Genomic DNA, 22,401 nt, shown 5'->3' with positions numbered 1-22,401 from the left:
AGTGTAAATACAAATCAAATGCAGAGTCCCCAGGCTGCTGTGTATTCAGATTTGCCCATGGCAGGGGCAGTTGTAGCAGAGTAGCCCCACGCTGCCAGGTAGGAAATGACAGTCCCAGGGCTGGAGGAGACGGTGAGTAGGTGAGGTAATTGCAGCAATTAGTACGGGGGCCTCCAGGCTGCGGGAAACAGCCGGGGATGGAAGGGCTCCCTTGAGGTAGATCCCACAGGCGAATGGAGCTGCTTTGCTGTGAGGAGATGGGTGGGTGCCAGGCGGGGTGACACAGTCCCGCAGGGGTTTGGAGGCTTGTGCTACCCGGCGTCCGCTCCGTCTCTTCCCTCAGCTTCACACGATCCAGCGAGCTGCGCTCTCCGAGGTGCTGAGGAGAATGGGCGGGAAAACGGGGCGGCATCGCACCGGCAACCACGTGATTATCCCATCCAATCAGCTCCTCCTACAGGAGCGAGGTGTGAAAGTCACATTCCCGCCCAATCCATAACGGACTAGCCCCACCCACTGCTTAGTTAGACGAGAGCGGCCAATCAGCAGATACACGTGTAGCTGTCACCTTCTGGCCACACCCCCGCAATGACCAACAGCCTATCGCTGCGCATCTTCTACTCCTCATTGGGGAGGGGCGGGAACATGCGATGCCAATCATAACGGGGTCAGTCAAACTGAGATTGGCGGATGACAATGTGAGTGAAAACTGAATGGACGAATAGTATTGCTTTATACCGTATATAGATATGAAATGAGAATGTATGTGTAGTTTAGGGCGGTGCAGCAGGTTTCTGTCAGTCTCAGGGTTATCTGCTGTGGCGCCTGTGGTGATTTTATTGGCTGCCCAACAACAGAATCTCTCATGTTCAGGGGCAAAGAGCCCTATAAAGTTATAAAGAGCAGCAGTTGCTTTCTACACATTCCCTGCAACCTCCCCCCTCAGCAAATATAGTGTTTCTGGGCCGCTGGTTGTGACTGCTGAAGCCAATTCAACCCTCATCCAGCTAAAATGCCAAAGCCTTGCCTGATTCTTAACAGGTCAGTTAATCAGCTGACTTAGCTACATTGTTTCAGTAGTCACAATCAGCATGGCAGGGAATAGAAGGAAAGATACTGCTTTAACACCAGTTAAGGTGGCTATACACGAGGCGAGGTCGCCAAGCGAGCGGATCTTCTTCTGATATCGAGTGAATTCAGGCCAATTCGGTTGTTTGGCCCTGGGGCCAAACGATTGAATTACAACAACGGTAATAGTCGGTTCGGGAACCACATCAACAAGCCAATGTGGTCACCAATCTGACTAAATTTTGAAACCATACCCGGGTCAATTCTAGCTGTCCATATCGGCCCCTTAGACCGAGTTGGCAGCTTATCGGCCCGTGTATGGGCACTAACGACGGCCCTGCCCGATGGCCTGAAATCAGCCACATATCTATCGGGCAGGCCCGTCGTTAGTGCCCATACACGGGCCGATAAGCTGCCAACTCGGTCTAAGGGGCCGATATCGACAGCTAGAATCGACCCGGGTATGGGCACCTTTATATGCTACATTGTTTCAGTAGTCAGAATCAGCATGGCAGGGAACAAAGAAAGATACTGCTTTAACACCAGTTACATTTACACATAACTTTAACCAGATTGTAAGGGTAATAGTTAGAGAGGGGGTAGCATTTGCTTCCCAAGATACTCTCTGTGGCTTCCCCCCAACATACCTACCCCCCACCCAGAGGCACAGAGCCGACCCGTCCACAAACCAGAAACAAAGAATAGTGGCAGGTTCTTGATTGACAGATTCCTGCCTTGGGCCAATGGGCAGAACAGCATAGTAATGATAGTATGGTGCTGCCATATGTCCAGCTACATACAGTAGTCCCACATACAGTAGTCCCACATACAGTAGTCCCACATACAGTAGTCCCACATACAGTAGTCCCACATACAGTAGTCCCACATACAGTAGTCCCACATACAGTAGTCCCACATACAGTAGTCCCACATACAGTAGTCCCATATAAATGAATCCGGCAGTTTTAGTCTTAGTTTGTGCCAGGAAAAGCTATTATTATTATTATTCCAGTAAATACACAGCCCCCCCGCCCCCAGAACAACAGAGCAAATCTGCAATGCAAATCAAGTGGCAGTGGCCAGGGTATTGCCTGTATATGATATGATATAATGGCTGGGCTGGGCTCTCTCCCCCCCGGGGGCCCATTAGATTTAATTGAATTAAACCTTCATCCAGACGTCAACACTTCAGCCACCGATTCAGCTAATAGATTTTAGCCGGGAGTTGTCAGCTAATCGGCAGCAGCATCCATCACTGTCCTGCACCCCTGCACCCCCTGGCTGAGCTCTGTGGCGGGTCTTATCAGAAATGGCCGCCCAATAGGGCGCAAACTTTGTATGGGACGTTCCATATAACTGGGTGTTGCCTTCACTGATTCAGTTATACCATGTGACATATTCTGAGTATCCAGACGTTCCATTACTGTGAAGAATTATCTATACTGTGTTGTCTATATCTGTTTAATTCTAGATATTGTTGGTACAATTTTATCTTAAAGGCAAATTTGCATGAAAAATATGATTTGCCCCCAGAGCAATGGGGGGGGGGGGGGTAATTGGCATAGTGAGCTTAGGTATCTTGGCAGCTTGGGATATGTTGGAGGGTTACTTGGCCTTTCTTGGTGCAGGGATGATGGGTAATAGAGTAAGAGTTTCTATAGCATCATGACCACAATGGGTTAAAGAGCCCCACAGAAACCCCTAATATCCCTATCACTTTAATCTGCTCCTTCAATAAGTAGGAATAAATACCATTTGTACGTGCAGCTTCAAAACAATTCTTCTCTTTCTGTATTTTGCAATCCTGGCAAGGGAGGAGGGACTAAAACACTGATGTTACAAATTGTAACAATTTCTCCACAGCTTACAGACAGCCTGCAGGAACTACATAACCCACAATGCATTGCACTGGGATGTTCCTTTCCTTATTGACATCACGTGTGCAGCAGGGAATTGTGGGATTGGGAGGATGCAGGCTGAAGACAGTAAATACTGTTACACTTTATTTCAGTCACAAAGTAGTCAGAGCCAGACCAGCAGGGGAACAGGGGCGGGGCTTAGGGAACAGGGGGCGGGGCTCATGAAACTGTTTCAAACCAGATTATTACATTAAAAATCAATCCGTCAGGCTGCATATTTTTTTTCGTATTTTGCACACTGTTTTCATCGCCGTCATGACTTTATTGTATTTTGTGCGACTTTTTCATCGCCGTCGCGATTTTTTCGTATTGAGCAATTGTAAACGGCGGAAAAGCCAATCCGATTTGTTTGCGACGGCGACAAAAAAGTCACAGAAAATATACGATAAAGTCGTAACGGCGATGAAACAATCGGGGGACATACGAAAAAGTTGCGCGGGCGACGAAAAAGTCGCAAAAATACCGATCATTGCATAAAAACACGCTCAGACGCTTTCCGTCCGTCCGTGCATTAGTAAATCTGCCCCTATGTGTACTTCTCCAGCTTCAGTTGTGTTTGGGTGGAGTTCCCCTTTAATAAATATAAAATCAATGTGGTTTTTTTTCACAACTTCCAAATCGATAGAAACATTAATTTCAGACAAACAGCGCGACCTTGCATATGTGCCTGTGCCTTTCTGTGCTGATGATTCTGACTCCTGAAACAATGTAGCCGGCCGAGGAACTGTTTTACTGTGTATCTCAGGCCTGGGCTCCATGGATTGAGCTGTTTCCATCTCTGTGCTACAATTGCTTGTTTGTATTGCTGAAGGCTGAGGCTCTGCCAAGGGAGTTCCCTGTCATGGAGCCAATAGCCGCTTTTCAAAAACAACTCGGTGCGACTGCCCAATGCTGCCAGATGGCTTTAACAAAACTCCCAGCTTTCTCTGTGCACAGTCGCAGTCAGCAAGAAGTAGCAGTAATTACTGGTATCGCTCTGCTTAATTAATTACTTGTTGACTTGGAAATTAACAGCAGTGACCCAGTTATTAAGCCCTCTCCTATGAATGGACAAGTTAAGTGATACGTTCTTATAACTCTCTGCAGGTCATCAATTATTGTTACAGAATAAGGAAACCCCAGTAGAAGTTCTCCTGCCCAATCATGTGCCTTTATCTGCCTGTATCTCTGATATGGGGAATGACTGGGCATTGCTTACTGTGTGCCCAGAACATTCCTTCTCTGTATATTTGTATTTATACATATGGGTAGGGGGTGCCATAGTGTTTCCCTTAGACAGTACAGTATGGGGGTACAGCTTACTGTGTGCCCAGAACATTCCTTCTCTGTATATTTGTATTTATACATATGGGTAGGGGGTGCCATAGTGTTTCCCTTAGACAGTACAGTATGGGGGTACAGCTTATTGTGTGCCCAGAACATTCCTTCTCTGTATATTTGTATTTATACATATGGGTAGGGGGTGCCATAGTGCTTCCCTTAGACAGTACAGTATGGGGGTACAGCTTACTGTGTGCCCAGAACATTCCCTCTCTGTATATTTGTATTTATACATATGGGTAGGGGGTGCCATAGTGTTTCCCTTAGACAGTACAGTATGGGGGTACAGCTTATTGTGTGCCCAGAACATTCCCTCTCTGTATATTTGTATTTATACATATGGGTAGGGGGTGCCATAGTGTTTCCCTTAGACAGTACAGTATGGGGGTACAGCTTATTGTGTGCCCAGAACATTCCTTCTCTGATATTTGTATTTATACATATGGGTAGGGGGTGCCATAGTGTTTCCCTTAGACAGTACAGTATGGGGGTACAGCTTATTGTGTGCCCAGAACATTCCTTCTCTGTATATTTGTATTTATACATATGGGTAGGGGGTGCCATAGTGTTTCCCTTAGACAGTACAGTATGGGGGTACAGCTTATTGTGTGCCCAGAACATTCCCTCTCTGTATATTTGTATTTATACATATGGGTAGGGGGTGCCATAGTGTTTCCCTTAGACAGTACAGTATGGGGGTACAGCTTATTGTGTGCCCAGAACATTCCTTCTCTGTATATTTGTATTTATACATATGGGTAGGGGGTGCCATAGTGCTTCCCTTAGACAGTACAGTATGGGGGTACAGCTTATTGTGTGCCCAGAACATTCCTTCTCTGTATATTTGTATTTATACATATGGGTAGGGGGTGCCATAGTGTTTCCCTTAGACAGTACAGTATGGGGGTACAGCTTATTGTGTGCCCAGAACATTCCTTCTCTGTATATTTGTATTTATACATATGGGTAGGGGGTGCCATAGTGTTTCCCTTAGACAGTACAGTATGGGGGTACAGCTTACTGTGTGCTCAGAACATTCCTTCTCTGTATATTTGTATTTATACATATGGGTAGGAGGTGCCATAGTGTTTCCATTGTTACCATTTTTTTGGTATTACTGTTCTTTTAAGTAGCTCATACAACCAACCACTTACTTTAGAAAACTGAGATTCAACCTTCCACCCAATCAAATGTTATAAACCTTAGTATTTATGCCATAACTTGCTGTCTTTATGGGACTGCAAGCATGTGAGGGGGGATATTTTGTGTGTACTTAAGTGTAATTTGCACTTTGGTCAATAGGTGGCAGTAACAAGAGGGGTCTCTTGAGCCTCAGGATCCCTGCTGCTGTTTTTAGTTGGCACTGCATTGGTTAATATGCCCGTGTTTGATGGCATTAATCTGACTGTAGGGGACCGGATAGAGAAAATAAAGGGAGCTGCCCACCAGGTGGCTGCCATTTTTGTGGCTGACCTTACTGTGTGGTCACTAGAAGGGGATTGGTCATGATTGACAAGATTATGGAGCATTTATGTGGGAAAAGTTGTAGCCTCAGTCAACAGGAAAGTGAAACACTATCTCAGGTTAAGGTGGCCCCCCCAGGATTTTGGAAGAGGGTCGGACTGTGGTGTACGAGGCCCACTGGGGCTGCTACCCCTATAGTATCAGTGGGATAATAGCACAGCGGCCCCTATAGTAGCAGTGGCATAATAGCACAGCGGCCCCTATAGTATCAGTGGGATAATAGCACAGCAGCCCCTATAGTAGCAGTGGGATAATAGCACAGCGGCCCCTATAGTAGCAGTGGCATAATAGCACAGCGGCCCCTATAGTAGCAGTGGGATAATAGCACAGCGGCCCCTATAGTAGCAGTGGGATAATAGCACAGCGGCCCCTATAGTAGCAGTGGGATAATAGCACAGCGGCCCCTATAGTAGCAGTGGGATAATAGCACAGCGGCCCCTATAGTAGCAGTGGGATAATAGCACAGCAGCCCCTATAGTAGCAGTGGGATAATAGCACAGCAGCCCCTATAGTAGCAGTGGGATAATAGCACAGCGGCCCCTATAGTAGCAGTGGGATAATAGCACAGCAGCCCCTATAGTAGCAGTGAGATAATAGCACAGCGGACGCTATAGTAGCAGTGGGATAATAGCACAGCAGCCCCTATAGTAGCAGTGGGATAATAGCACAGCAGCCCCTATAGTAGCAGTGGGATAATAGCACAGCGGACGCTATGGTAGTAGTGGGATAATAGCACAGCGGCCCCTATAGTAGCAGTGGGATAATAGCACAGCGGACGCTATGGTAGTAGTGGGATAATAGCACAGCAGCCCCTATAGTAGCAGTGGGATAATAGCACAGCAGCCCCTATAGTATCAGAGGGATAATAGTACAGCAGCCCCTATAGTAGCAGTGGGATAATAGCACAGCAGCCCCTATAGTAGCAGTGGGATAATAGCACAGCAGCCCCTATAGTAGCAGTGGGATAATAGCACAGCAGCCCCTATAGTAGGATATATAGTGCCGCCACGGCTGCTCGTTTATACTGCGTGTGCGCTCTCCCCACGGCACCAATGAGGGATATTCCTCAAGGGCTTTTCAAGGTCACTGGTGGATCATTTTTTATTTAAAATAAAAATTCTAAAGAACCCTCCCTACCTGGGTCAGTGAATATTCTACTTTCATGCTTGGCCGGAACTGGTAGGGCCCAGGCTATAATAGGGTTAATTTGTAGAGTGTAAGCTCTTTTGGGCAGGGCTCTCTTCCCCTCCTGTATCGGTTACTGATTGCTTTATATGTTACTCCTTGTAGAGTGTAAGCTCTTTTGGGCAGGGCTCTCTTCCCCTCCTGTATCGGTTACTGATTGCTTTATATGTTACTCCTTGTAGAGTGTAAGCTCTTTGGGGCAGGGCTCTCTTCCCCTCCTGTATCGGTTACTGATTGCTTTATATGTTACTCCTTGTAGAGTGTAAGCTCTTTTGGGCAGGGCTCCCTTCCCCTCCTGTATCGGTTACTGATTGCTTTATATGTTACTCCTTGTAGAGTGTAAGCTCTTTTGGGCAGGGCTCTCTTCCCCTCCTGTATCGGTAACTGATTGCTTTATATGTTACTCTGTATGCCCAATGTATGAAACCCACTTATTGTACAGCGCTGCGGGGTATGTTGGCGCTTTATAAATAAACGTTAATAATAATAATGTGGGGAATATTGGGCAAGGGGATTAAAGAAAATACGGTGTTTCTACCAAGTTCGTATTGAACTGGCACCACTGGAACAAGCGCCAACCTATTCCGCAGCGCTGTACAATAGAAGGGCTAATACAGAAACACTGACTGATACAGCAGGTAAAGGGGCTCCTGTTCCTTTGAGCTTGCAATCTATCCCCCCGGGTACTAAAGCTGCATTTCCCTGGCCCCTCGCCATTGTGCCGCCGCTCGTGGTTCTGCCATAGGGACCGGCGGGTGTGACACGGGCAGAGCTGCTGGGTTTGTGCTGCTGGAGATAAAGAGAAGCGACAGGGTGGGAGGGGGGGCAGAAGGATAAACGGATCTACTTTGTGTCTGGGTGGGCCGGGTGGGGGCTCCCAGGGAGGGGATGACAGGAGTGAGTCAATCAGTGCGGCAGTGACTCACAGCTTTGTAAATTAATTGATAGGCAGGGAGAATATCCCCAGGGGTATAAAGCATATGGGGGGGGGGGGGCAACAGTAACTCTTTAATCAACTACCTGGAATAATGATATTATTAATACATTTGCCTTTATATAGTAATATCCTTATCATTTACAGTAGGGGGTACATTATCCCTTATAATACATGAGTGATACTCAGAGTTCCCTGTATAACTCAGCCTGCAGCCTTGTGCCTTTATATGGGGGGCACAGAACCCCTCAGTGACTGCTAATATCCTTATCATTTACAGTAGGGGGTACATTATCCCTTATAATACATGAGTGATACTCAGAGTTCCCTGTATAACTCAGCCTGCAGCCTTGTGCCTTTATATGGGGGGCACAGAACCCCTCAGTGACTGCTAATATCCTTATCATTTACAGTAGGGGGTACATTATCCCTTATAATACATGAGTGATACTCAGAGATCCCTGTATAACTCAGCCTGCAGCCTTGTGCCTTTATATGGGCACAGAACCCCTCAGTGACTGCTAATATCCTTATCATTTACAGTAGGGGGTACATTATCCCTTATAATACATGAGTGATACTCAGAGTTCCCTGTATAACTCAGCCTGCAGCCTTGTGCCCTTATATGGGGGGCACAGAACCCCTCAGTGACTGCTAATATCCTTATCATTTACAGTAGGGGGTACATTATCCCTTATAATACATGAGTGATACTCAGAGTTTTCCAGCATTGCAAGGGTTTGTGGTTCCATATATTCTTAAATTCTCCCCCCATTTGTCTCTCTACTCCCTGAACCCCCTTTCCCTTTATGTCTGTCTCACCCCCCAAGGAAGTGGGGCTCTTGATCTATTCCCTATGGAGTTCTGCCAGAGACACAAGGAAGTTGCCCCCCTAGTTCCATGGGAAGTAATTGATTGGTAAATATTAACAGCCCGGGTGAATTCAGACAGACTGGGAAGGGCTTGTTTGAACACAATTAATTGAGCCGCTTTACCCCCCCCCCCCCCCCCCCCCCCCTGCGTCCCTGCGTGTCTCATCCCCTGTTTAATTATTCTCTGCTCCCTTCAACTGAATACAAAATGCAAATGAAAACTGAGCTGAGCGCAGAACTACTGGACTGGGGATGCAGAAAGCATTGTAAGCAGCAGTCCTGCCCTGCTTTATGGCTGAGATTCTAGCTATCTGTATAACAGAGCATTCTGTCACAGTGGCACAGATCCTATCTGATCCCCCCATTGTAAGCAGCAGTCCTGCCCTGCTTTATGGCTGAGATTCTAGCTATCTGTATAACAGAGCATTCTGTCACAGTGGCACAGATCCTATCTGATCCCCCCATTGTAAGCAGCAGTCCTGCCCTGCTTTATGGCTGAGATTCTAGCTATCTGTATAACAGAGCATTCTGTCACAGTGGCACAGATCCTATCTGATCCCCCCCCCCATTGTAAGCAGCAGTCCTGCCCTGCTTTATGGCTGAGATTCTAGCTATCTGTATAACAGAGCATTCTGTCACAGTGGCACAGATCCTTGTAAGCAGCAGTCCTGCCCTGCTTTATGGCAGAGGGAATGTTCTATACACAAACACAATTAATTGAGCCGCTTTACCCCCCCCCCCGCGTCCCTGCGTGTCTCATCCCCTGTCTAATTATTCTCTGCTCCCCCCCCCCCATTGTAAGCAGCAGTCCTGCCCTGCTTTATGGCTGAGATTCTAGCTATCTGTATAACAGAGCATTCTGTCACAGTGGCACAGATCCTATCTGATCCCCCCCATTGTAAGCAGCAGTCCTGCCCTGCTTTATGGCTGAGATTCTAGCTATCTGTATAACAGAGCATTCTGTCACAGTGGCACAGATCCTATCTGATCCCCCCATTGTAAGCAGCAGTCCTGCCCTGCTTTATGGCTGAGATTCTAGCTATCTGTATAACAGAGCATTCTGTCACAGTGGCACAGATCCTATCTGATCCCCCCCCCCCATTGTAAGCAGCAGTCCTGCCCTGCTTTATGGCTGAGATTCTAGCTATCTGTATAACAGAGCATTCTGTCACAGTGGCACAGATCCTATCTGATCCCCCCCCCCATTGTAAGCAGCAGTCCTGCCCTGCTTTATGGCTGAGATTCTAGCTATCTGTATAACAGAGCATTCTGTCACAGTGGCACAGATCCTTGTAAGCAGCAGTCCTGCCCTGCTTTATGGCAGAGGGAATGTTCTATACACACAATAACAATGTATATATGGCAGCTCCCCACTATAAATTATTAATACAAATATACAGAGAAGGACACACAATAATATTCTGTCTGTGACCCCACTGGAGACAATGTGGAACGTTTCAGTGATATAAAACTGGGCAGCGGACAAGCACTCCCATAATGCATTGCTGGAGAGGCTGCTTCCCTGTGATAACCAGGAGAAATAGGATTATATTCTCCCATATTGAGCCAAATGAGTTGCTTCTCACACAGAGATCTCGCTTGGCCGCTGCCGGAATTTTCCATGCAGAATTGGAACCTGCAGCACCCGCGGAGCTTTGAAGTCGGCCCGGCTTTGATTGGATCGCACCGGGGTGGCAGCTGGGTCGTGGCCTTGGATACAGAGGAATTTATTATTATTATATTCCTTTGTAGCTGGAGAGATGGAGGAGACGTGCCGGACTCACCGAGTTGCATTAATATTAAGGCCGCGTCCAAACTCTGTTCCCTTAAAGGCAAAGCAGCCTAAATAGGATAACAAAATGGCGGTTTCGGTCAGATTATAGCAAAGTATTATTATTTAAAGGGGATTGGTCGTTATCATATCAACTAAACTGTAATAAATCTGTTCCTTCTATTATCATTTGTACTTCAGCCTAACTAGCTGCACTCACACTCACACTCATACTCATGCTGTGAGTCACTGACAGATTTTGCCTCATCTCATTGGCTGATACCAGCTGTTTTCAAATTATTTGCCTTTCTCTTCGGACTCTTTGCAGCTTTCAAATGGGGGTCGCTGACCCCGGCAGCCAAACCCTATTGCTCTGTGAGGCTCCAGTTTTATTGTTATTGTTACTTTTTAATACAGTTTATTTTATTTATTCAGTCTCTCATTCAAACAACTGCCTGGTTGCTAAGGTAATTTGAACCGCAGTTACCAGATAGCTGCTGCAACTCCAAACTGAAGAGCTGCTAAACATAGCTGAAATAATTAAAAAACTGCAAATAATAAAAAATGAAGACCAACTGCAAATTGTCTCAGAATATTGCTCTCTACACCATCACTATCACAGAAGGCTACCATCACCAGTGCCGGATTTCTAATATGGGCACCCCGAGGCCGCCCCCATTCGTCCCCCCCCCCCCCGTGTGCATGGACTACAAATCCCAGAATAATGTAACATATAATGAAGGGTGAGGCATGCTGGGAGCTGTAGTCCAGCAACATCAGGGTTGTATTCTTAAAGCAATATTGCACAATAAAACTTTCCCCCAATGAGAATCCCAGCTGGTGTGAGTAAATCCGGCTCCCTGTTCTCTGTTCCTGCAATTGGAGTTGGGAGCAATAAGCACAGTTTCCCAGCACTGAACAAGTCTGTCCCTTTATCCCCATGTCTGATTCCTGTGCCATATAATGACGGGAAAATGCCATCATTATCTCTATATGTAAGGTACCAGCAAGGGGCCTGACACAGTGCTGGGAATCAGCATTCTCATTGGTCACTTCTTCTGCATTTATAATGAAGTTATTGATCAGTAGAATTCTCATTGGTCAGTTCTTCTGCATTTGTAATGAAGTTTTTTTTATCAATAGTATTCTCATTGGTGAATTTTCTTGTATCTATAATAACCTGTAATTATGTTTATGTATTATGGCAACTTTTATAGCACAGCTAGGGGGCGCAGTGGGACAGCATCATGGCTGGGTTTATATCCCCTTTAAAATGTTGAACCGCTGGAAGTTGCTGGAAGTTGCTGGAAGTTGCTGGGAGTTGCTGGAAGTTGCTGGGAGTTGTAGTGCAACAGCAGCAGTTGAATAGTTTTCAGATAGTTTCAGCCCTCCTTTCCTCCCTGCTGCCTCCCACTACTGACACGGGCAACCGCCAATTAGATGCCAATTACAGCAATTAAGAAATGTGCAATGACCTCCTAATTGGCTGACATGCCTCCAGCTTACGGGTGTCACCCACTCCGGGATACGGGCGAGCCAGACATGGGTAACATCTGCCCTGCCATCTGCATTTATATCTGGGGGGTACTGGGGTGGGGGGTGCAGAGCATCTCACTGCAGTCTAGCGTAAACGTGGGAACAACAGGGGTTAAATTAAAGACACAAGTGGTGAGTTTTATTGACACAAAGATCTACTGGACTGGTTTGGGGGGAGGATAGAGGCAGGGGCAGCAGAAGATGTTTTTGGTTGGGTGGACCAGAAGCCGGGTCAGACTGAGGGGTGCAGGATCCACCGGGCTGCCGCCTCAGGGGCCCCATCATGCCCCCCTAGTGATGTGGGTGGGGAGGGAAGCAGGACAGGCTAGTTATGCAGGGCAGGCAGTAGCAGGACAGGCTAGTTATACAGGGCAGGCAGCAGCAGGGCAGGCTAGTTATGCAGGGCAGGCTAGTTATGCAGGGCAGGCTAGTCATACAGGGCAGGCTAGTTATACAGGGCAGGCAGCAGCAGCATAGTTAGTAGTTATGCAGGACAGGCAGCAGCAGGGCAGGCTAGTTATGCAGGGCAGAGCAGGCTAGCAGGCAGGCTAGTTATGCAGGGCAGGCAGCAGCAGGGCAGGCTAGTTATGCAGGCAGGCTAGTTATGCAGGACAGGCTAGTTATACAGGGCAGGCTAGTTATGCAGGGCAGGCAGCAGCAGGGCAGGCTAGTTATACAGGGCAGGCAGCAGCAGGCAGGCTAGTTATGCAGGGCAGGCAGCAGCAGGACAGGCTAGTTATGCAGGGCAGGCTAGTTATGCAGGGGCAGGCTAGTTATGCAGGGCAGGCTAGTTATACAGGGCATGCAGGGCAGGGCAGGCTAGTTATGCAGGGCAGGCAGCAGCAGGACAGGCTAGTTATACAGGGCAGGCAGCAGCAGGGCAGGCTAGTTATAGGGCAGGCAGCAGCAGGACAGGCTAGTTATACAGGGCAGGCAGCAGCAGGGCAGGCTAGTTATGCAGGGCAGCAGCAGCAGGGCAGGCTAGTTCCAGGGCAGGCAGCAGCAGGACAGGCTAGTTATGCAGGGCAGGCAGCCAGGGCAGGCTAGTTATACAGGGCAGGCAGCAGCAGGGCAGGCTAGTTATGCAGGGCAGGTAGTTATGCAGGGCAAGGCAGGCAGGGCAGGCTAGTTATAGTTATACAGGGCAGGCAGCAGCAGGACAGGCTAGTTATGCAGGGCAGGCTAGTTATGCAGGGCAGGGCAGGGGGCAGGGCTAGTTATGCAGGGCAGGCTAGTTATGCAGGGCAGGCAGCAGCAGGGCAGGCTAGTTATACAGGGCAGGCAGCAGCAGGACAGGCAGTTATGCAGGGCAGGCAGCAGCAGGACAGGCTAGTTATGCAGGGCAGGCAGCAGCAGGACAGGCTAGTTATGCAGGACAGGCTAGTTATGCAGGGCAGGCAGCAGCAGGACAGGCTAGTTATGCAGGGCAGGCAGCAGCAGGACAGGCTAGTTATGCAGGACAGGCTAGTTATGCAGGGCAGGCTAGTTATACAGGGCAGGCTAGTTATGCAGGGCAGGCAGCAGCAGGACAGGCTAGTTATGCAGGACAGGCTAGTTATGCAGGACAGGCTAGTTATACAGGGCAGGCTAGTTATACAGGGCAGGCAGCAGCAGGGCAGGCTAGTTATGCAGGGCAGGCAGCAGCAGGACAGGCTAGTTATGCAGGGCAGGCAGCAGCAGGACAGGCTAGTTATGCAGGGCAGGCAGCAGCAGGGCAGGCTAGTTATACAGGGCAGGCAGCAGCAGGACAGGCTAGTTATACAGGGCAGGCAGCAGCAGGACAGGCTAGTTATGCAGGACAGGCTAGTTATACAGGGCAGGCTAGTTATACAGGACAGGCAGCAGCAGGGCAGGCTAGTTATGCAGGTCAGGCTAGTTATACAGGACAGGCAGCAGCAGGGCAGGCTAGTTATGCAGGGCAGGCAGCAGCAGGACAGGCTAGTTGTGCAGGGCAGGCTAGTTATGCAGGGCAGGCTAGTTATGCAGGGCAGGCTAGTTATGCAGGGCAGGCAGCAGCAGGGCAGGCTAGTTATGCAGGGCAGGCTAGTTATGCAGGGCAGGCTAGCTATGCAGGGCAGGCAGCAGCAGGACAGGCAAGTTATGCAGGGCAGGCTAGTTATGCAGGGCAGGCTAGTTATGCAAGGCAGGCAGCAGCAGGGCAGGCTAGTTATGCAGGGCAGGCAGCAGCAGGACAGGCTAGTTATGCAGGGCAGGCAGCAGCAGGACAGGCTAGTTATGCAGGGCAGGCAGCAGCAGGGCAGGCTAGTTATACAGGGCAGGCAGCAGCAGGGCAGGCTAGTTATGCAGGGCAGGCAGCAGCAGGACAGGCTAGTTATGCAGGGCAGGCTAGTTATGCAGGGCAGGCTAGTTATGCAGGGCAGGCTAGTTATACAGGGCAGGCAGCAGCAGGGCAGGCTAGTTATACAGGGCAGGCAGCAGCAGGACAGGCTAGTTATGCAGGGCAGGCAGCAGCAGGACAGGCTAGTTATGCAGGGCAGGCAGCAGCAGGGCAGGCTAGTTATACAGGGCAGGCAGCAGCAGGACAGGCTAGTTATACAGGGCAGGCAGCAGCAGGACAGGCTAGTTATACAGGGCAGGCAGCAGCAGGGCAGGCTAGTTATGCAGGGCAGGCAGCAGCAGGGCAGGCTAGTTATACAGGGCAGGCAGCAGCAGGACAGGCTAGTTATGCAGGGCAGGCAGCAGCAGGGCAGGCTAGTTATACAGGGCAGGGCAGGCAGGGCAGGCAGTAGGGCAGCAGCAGGGCAGCTAGTTATGCAGGGCAGGCTAGTTATGCAGGGCAGGCAGCAGCAGGGCAGGCTAGTTATGCAGGGCAGGCTAGTTATGCAGGACAGGCTAGTTATGCAGGGCAGGCAGCAGCAGGACAGGCTAGTTATGCAGGGCAGGCAGCAGCAGGACAGGCTAGTTATGCAGGACAGGCTAGTTATGCAGGGCAGGCAGCAGCAGGACAGGCTAGTTATGCAGGACAGGCTAGTTATGCAGGGCAGGCAGCAGCAGGACAGGCTAGTTATGCAGGGCAGGCAGCAGCAGGACAGGCTAGTTATGCAGGGCAGGCAGCAGTAGGACAGGCTAGTTATGCAGGGCAGGCAGCAGCAGGACAGGCTAGTTATGCAGGGCAGGCAGCAGCAGGACAGGCTAGTTATGCAGGGCAGGCAGCAGCAGGACAGGCTAGTTATGCAGGGCAGGCAGCAGCAGGAGGGCTGACATAGTAATTATATAATGATCTCCCCTGGATGATACATCAGACCCAGCAGCTAATGCCGAGGCCCAGTATATATTTATGCTGGAGGCTCCTGGGCTGCTGATCCAGTCACATGGGTGTGTTCTGACCCGCAGGCTGGTTCCGGTACTGATTACCCAGCAGATCAGGCAGTTTCAGCGCAGTAGGAGGCCCGGCCAGGAGACAGATGGGTCCCTTGGGAACAGGGAGGGGGCAGCTTCCTAACAAACTGGGCCGGCCAGTTGGCCACATCGCCATAGCGATACTGAGCATCACCCTGAGCCAAGTCTCCCATGGGGCCTCCCTCTGTAGCACCCCCCCATACACCCCCATACACACGGGGGGCACAGGGCTCTTTATTTAACCCCTTGGTTCCTTTATGATATTGACATAAAGGTTCATTTCCCAGTGACGTTCCAGTTGGGGGGGCTCTGTGCCCGGGGCTCATCCTGTCAGTAAGTAAAGCGCCATCTGTTTGCCATTATGCGCCAGTGTGTGCCCAGAGCCACCCCCCCCACCCTCTCTGTCGGGGCCCTCACAGCTCCGGGGCCACATTAAGGCTGGAAATGGGTGGAAAATGAATGACTGACATTGATCCTCTCGTACAGCCATTTCTTTCTGGGACTGAGACCCCCCCCCATGGGGCAACTGTGGGGCAACTGTTTGTGCCTGGGGTGGCTGGGCCATATCAGCCAATGAGCAGCTAGCTTTTATTGGCCCAGTGGGTCAGGCCGCGCCCGTTTGGTTGCTGAGGGCGAGTGGACTGGGCACATGTTGGTCTCTTTCTGCTTCCTACAGCATTAACCCCTGCACTGCTGGACAGAACAGCGCCACAGTCTCTTTCTTTTTCTAAACCCACTTTTTTTCAGCATTAACCCCTGCACCGCTGGATACAAAAGTGCCACAGCCTCTTTCTGCTTCTTAAGCCACCGCCCAATTTCTTTCAGCATTAACCCCTGCACTGCTGGACACAACAGCGCTACAGTCTGTTTCTACTTCTAAACCCACCGCCCAATTTCCTACAGTATTAACCCCTGCACTGCTGGACACAACAGCGCTACAGTCTGTTTCTACTTCTAAACCCACCGCCCAATTTCCTACAGTATTAACCCCTGCACTGCTGGACACAACAGCGCTACAGTCTGTTTCTACTTCTAAACCCACCGCCCAATTTCCTACAGCATTAACCCCTGCACTGCTGGACACATTCGTGCCAAAATCTCTGTTCCCCAGTCCCTACCATAAACAATACAGAGATTCTCATATTTAAGTGACTGCCAAAAGGCAAGTGCCACAGAATTGTGAATGAAGGCAAATTTAATCCGTATGGGTTGTGCCAGGAAAGGGTTAAATGCATTTGCAGGTTCCAGGCAATGAAGCTTGCATTGAGCTTCCCATGGGAATCCCTGCCCGGTCTCACTGCAGACACAACACTCTCCTCATTGGCTGTGTGAGCCCAGGAGATCTATTGGGATCCTCTGAGACCGCTCTCCATGGTGCTGAAACCCTTCAGCCACAATAACTGGGGCCCCGGGGGCCGGACAGCAATAACCGCCCTGTTGTTTCTGCCTCTCCCCCTGCCCAGAATAATTCCCACACAATAGTGTAAGAAGAACCACGGGCGAGGGTCCGGGGCCCCCAGAAGTGTAGAGGGCCCAATAGTACCTATCCATGCAAGGGAGGAAGAAAACAGGAGAACCTCTATGTATTTGTCATAGGGGAAAGTCTGGGAAGGGACTGGGCAGTGATATTGTAGAAAGTCGGACAGAATGTGGAGAGAATACAGAGATACGGTGCAGAATATATTACCTGTAGCTACATAGTAGCTGAGGCTGACAAAAACCCTACATTTATGAAATAACAAGCTGTTAGCAAAATGTAATGGCCACTAGTTGGATATGGATTGTCACTAGTTGGGGGTCTAATTCATGTGCGATTTGGACTCCACTTAGTGGCAACTTAAGGCCATGTTTCCCCCTGGCTGAGGGTCCTGGTGGTACCCAGGAGGCGGTACAAGTGCCCAAGTAACGTGGGACCCAGTGTCGGACTGACCCACCAGGATACCAGGAAAACTCCCGGGGGCCCAGATGTAAGTGGGCCCTCCTGCTCCTCACCATTTGGCCTCCTTCATGGTCATTCCCTATTTCTGAATTGAACACAGAGGAGAAATAGATGGAAGGATAGATGCTAGCATGGAAATAAAAGAGACTGCGAGAATAAAGAGGAAAGGAGAAAATATAGTTTGGAGAGTGGGCCTGGGGTCTAAGGGTTTCTGGTGGGGCCCTGGGGTCCCAGTCCGACACTGGTGGGACCACCTTGACTCCGGCATTATGGTTGTTGCTGGGGAGGATTTCATGGCGGATGGAACCACCAGCGAGTAAGTCCACCCCAGTGTAGCAGCTACCGGTTCTGGATCATCCAACCCGTGACCAACAAACTCCCCAGAACAAAAGTTGCAGTTTCCCTTTAATGAGCTGCGTAGAATCTGATATTCTGAGTTATCAAAAAGTTCCCGTGTGGAGGCGGCTCATCTGCATGAAATTACAGGTAGGAGTGCGAGTAGGAGAGACTGAGCTCTAGAACAAAAGCCCTGTGAGTAAGAGCGAAGTGAGACGGGGGGGGGGGCATCTCTGGGTACCGGGGGGGGGGGGGGGGTAGGATCAGGCTTTGCTACAGACGGGGGATTGGAATGGTTGGAACATAGAGATGGATCCATGGGATTGGCACAGGGGGGTAGTGCTCTCATAAGCACAATGGGCTCAACTCTATCACAGCAACCTTACCATCTTACCCACTATCCCCTGGCCCTAAGCCCACTCCGAGCTCTGCCCTAGTACATTCTTTAGTACAGGTATGGGACCTGTTATCCAGAATGCTCCGGACCTGGGGTTTTCAAGATAAGGGGTCTTTCCTTAATTTAGATCTCCTACCTTAAGTCTGCTAAAAATATTATTTAAACAGTTATTGAACCCGATAGGATTGTTTTGGGTCCAATAAGGGGTAATTATATCTTAGTTGGGATCAAGTACAGGTACTGTTTTATTATTACAGAGAAAAGGGAATCATTTAACCATTAAATAAACCCAATAGGGCTGTTCTGCCCCAATAAGGGGTAATTATATCTTAGTTGGGATCAAGTACAGGTACTGTTTTATTATTACAGAGAAAAGGGAATCATTTAACCATTAAATAAACCCAATAGGGCTGTTCTGCCCCAATAAGGGGTAATTATATCTTAGTTGGGATCAAGTACAGGTACTGTTTTATTATTACAGAGAAAAGGGAATCATTTAACCATGAAATAAACCCAATAGGGCTGTTCTGCCCCAATAAGGGGTAATTATATCTTAGTTGGGATCAAGTACAGGTACTGTTTTATTATTACAGAGAAAAGGGAATCATTTAACCATGAAATAAACCCAATAGGGCTGTTCTGCCCCAATAAGGGGTAATTATATCTTAGTTGGGATCAAGTACAGGTACTGTTTTATTATTACAGAGAAAAGGGAATCATTTAACCATTAAATAAACCCAATAGGGCTGTTCTGCCCCCAATAAGGGGTAATTATATCTTAGTTGGGATCAAGTACAGGTACTGTTTTATTATTACAGAGAAAAGGGAATCATTTAACCATGAAATAAACCCAATAGGGCTGTTCTGCCCCAATAAGGGGTAATTATATCTTAGTTGGGATCAAGTACTGGTACTGTTTTATTATTACAGAGAAAAAGGGTTTCGGGTAAGGGGTCCATACCTGATACTCAGTCCTACAGCTAGCAGCCATAGACTGCACTGGGGTTTGAGCAGTTTCATGATAATAATGTTCCCTGGGGGAAATATATTACATACCCCAGGCACACCCAGAGAGCCCTTACTATGTGCATAGGGGCTGTATCTAATACCCTCCTGCCTGACCCCTTATGGGAATACATACAGCACTTAGTGATACGAATCTCAGGAAAATGAGACGCCCGATGACTTGACACCACCATATCTTTAAAGAGACAGTGACACCAGAAATTGAAGCTTTTTTACATCAATCATAACACTGTCTCTGCATGCTATTTATAATTTTGCCTTGAAAGTATTTGCCCAATGCCTTTACATTCCCTATCTGATCCCCCATGTCCCTCTATGAGGGGGCGGCCATGTTTGCGCAGCAGGAACCCGTTGAGTTAACTTTTAGTATGATGTAGAGAGTAATATTTTGAGACAATTTGCAATTGGTCTTCATTTTTTATTATTTGTATTTTCTTAGTTATTTCACTTTTTGTTCAGCAGTTTGGAATTTCAGCAGTTATCTGGTTGCTAGGATCCAAATTACCTTAGCAACCAGGGAGTGGTTTGAATGAGAGCCTGGTATATGAATAGGGGACGGGCTGAATAGAAAGATAAGGAATAAAAAGTAACAATAACAATAAAACTGGAGGAATAAGGAATAAATAATGAATGACGAATTGAATTTTTAATTAGAATTGGCCATTCTTTAACAGTTCAATTAAAGCTTTCAAATGGGGGTCGCTGACCCCGGCAGCCAAACCCTATTGCTCTGTGAGGCTCCAGTTTTATTGTTATTGTTACTTTTTATTCCTTATCTTTCTATTCAGCCCCTCCCCTATTCATATATCCGTCAATCTCTCAAATCACTCCCTGGTTACTAAGGTAAATTGAAACCTAGCAACCAGATGACTGCTGAAAGTCCAAACTGGAGAAAGAAAAACCCAAGTTCTGTATGCACTATATATTCTTTTCTCTACCCCCCCCCCCCGGATCTATTAACATAATGAGACCCATGGGGGTTGCTATAAGCCGCAGGACCTGGCGTCGGGGATTTCCTGGGCATTGATTGGATCAGAGATGATTTAATGGCCCTGCCAGTTTATTGGCACAACAATCAGCTTTTCCTTTATAATCTTTGCAGGATCAGGCTCTGGGGCAGCACTTTCCCACAGTGACTCAGGGTTGGGGTTTACTATTGTGGAACACCAGGAAATGACCAGGGTGAGCTAAATAGCTTCCCCCCGGAAACATACACCATCCTGTATAATACAGAGGATATAGTGTACTGGGTATATCTGATAATACTGCAACAGTATAATAAGATAATATGATTTTGACCACAGCAATGGCTGCAGATATTAAGATTCCCCCCACATTTGCCCTTAGCAACCCCACATCTCTTCATAACCCCCCTCTCAGCTTTCCCTGTTGCTATTGGAATACATGGCCGATACCTGGTATTGGGCGGTATTAGCCAATGGGCTGTATAAAGGTTCTGCCAGGAAGCACTGGGGGGCACTCAGTAAAGGGTGACCCCAATAGCACCTCCAGCCAATCATCTTTAACCTCATAGAAATACATGAAACAGGGAATCGTTTGAAATCCTATAAAGCCGCTGTATTGGCCGGCGGCTTCAGGCCACAAATCTTATTAACCAATTGACAGCTTAGTCTGCCCAGTAATCCCATTAACCCAGGACAAATCCACTGCCTGTTACTAGAGCAAAACTGACATTGATGCATTAATAACCCCCCAGCAGGGCAAAACCCCCCCGTAACAGTAATATAATAGGGTGTAAGTGATATTTGTATAACAGGTCACCGATGACCCCAAATGATATGACAAGTCCCTTGGCTGCGGCTCATTGGCCCAATGGGAGAGGCAGTTTCCTACAGGCACAAAGAGCCCCCCCATTTGCCCTTATGGAGACCCCGTCTCTTGGGGCGGATGGGGATGGAGAGAATGAGCTCCTTCCTCTCTGTAATGTCTGTGTGTCACTGGGAGATCAGGGCCAGATAGGGAAAGCGCAGTCTCTATCCCCCCCCCCCCCATACTAATTGGGTTTGAATGGGAGGCAAACGAGTGTGTAATGTAATTGTGCGAGGAGCAGGGATGGGAGAGAGAGGGACACGGGGAGGGGGGGACAGGCCGCTGCTGTCTGGCTCCTAATTCCCTTCCAGGAAAGACTCAGATTATTGCTGGTACCACCGGCCTTGCTGCCCCCCGGCCCCCACAGAGGGGCAGAGCTTCCCTGCAGGATAAAGGGCCGAGGGGTCACTGGCTATTGGGGCAGAAAGCCCACATTTATGAAGGAGATGCACAGTGTAAGCTGTAAGTTTCCATCAATGTGTAGCCCCACCCACTGCTGAGTTACAGACTCCCTGCCCCGCCCTGTGAGCAGCCATCAGAGTGACTTAGTCCCACCCACTGCTGAGTTACAGACTCTCTGCCCCTCCCTGTGAGCAGCCATCAGAGTGACTTAGTCCCACCCACTGCTGAGTTATATACTCCCTGCCCCTCCCTGTGAGCAGCCATCAGAGTGACTTAGTCCCACCCACTGCTGAGTTACAGACTCCCTGCCCCGCCCTGTGAGCAGCCATCAGAGTGACTTAGTCCCACCCACTGCTGAGTTACAGACTCCCTGCCCCGCCCTGTGAGCAGCCATCAGAGTGACTTAGTCCCACCCACTGCTGAGTTACAGACTCCCTGCCCCGCCCTGTGAGCAGCCATCAGAGTGACTTAGTCCCACCCACTGCTGAGTTATATACTCCCTGCCCCTCCCTGTGAGCATCCATCAGAGTGATTTAGTCCCACCCACTGCTGAGTTACAGACTCCCTGCCCCGCCCTGTGAGCAGCCATCAGAGTGACTTAGTCCCACCCACTGCTGAGTTATATACTCCCTGCCCCTCCCTGTGAGCAGCCATCAGAGTGACTTAGTCCCACCCACTGCTGAGTTACAGACTCCCTGCCCCTCCCTGTGAGCAGCCATCAGAGTGACTTAGTCCCACCCACTGCTGAGTTACAGACTCCCTGCCCCTCCCTGTGAGCAGCCATCAGAGTGATTTAGTCCCACCCACTGTTGAGTTACAGACTCCCTGCCCCTCCCTGTGAGCAGCCATCAGAGTGATTTAGTCCCACCCACTGCTGAGTTACAGACTCCCTGCCCCGCCCTGTGAGCAGCCATCAGAGTGACTTAGTCCCACCCACTGCTGAGTTATATACTCCCTGCCCCTCCCTGTGAGCATCCATCAG

At 49.0% G+C, this 22,401-nt stretch overlaps 1 protein-coding gene across 1 annotated transcript in view; it reads right to left on the bottom strand.

Moving 5' to 3' along the window:
- Window positions 1-97, bottom strand: part of stxbp5l (syntaxin binding protein 5 like) — a 111,322-nt gene extending 111,225 nt beyond the window's left edge. The window contains exon 1 of the mRNA XM_031896436.1: window positions 12-97. The gene's annotated coding sequence lies outside the window, so the exon portion shown is untranslated. The remainder of the gene's footprint in view (window positions 1-11) is intronic.
- Between the last annotated feature and the right edge of the window lie 22,304 nt (window positions 98-22,401).

Source organism: Xenopus tropicalis, chromosome 2, assembly GCF_000004195.4.
Source record: "Xenopus tropicalis strain Nigerian chromosome 2, UCB_Xtro_10.0, whole genome shotgun sequence".
NCBI lineage: Eukaryota > Metazoa > Chordata > Amphibia > Anura > Pipidae > Xenopus > Xenopus tropicalis.
Note: the sequence above shows the minus strand (reverse complement) of the source record. Positions and strands in the feature narration are given on the sequence as shown.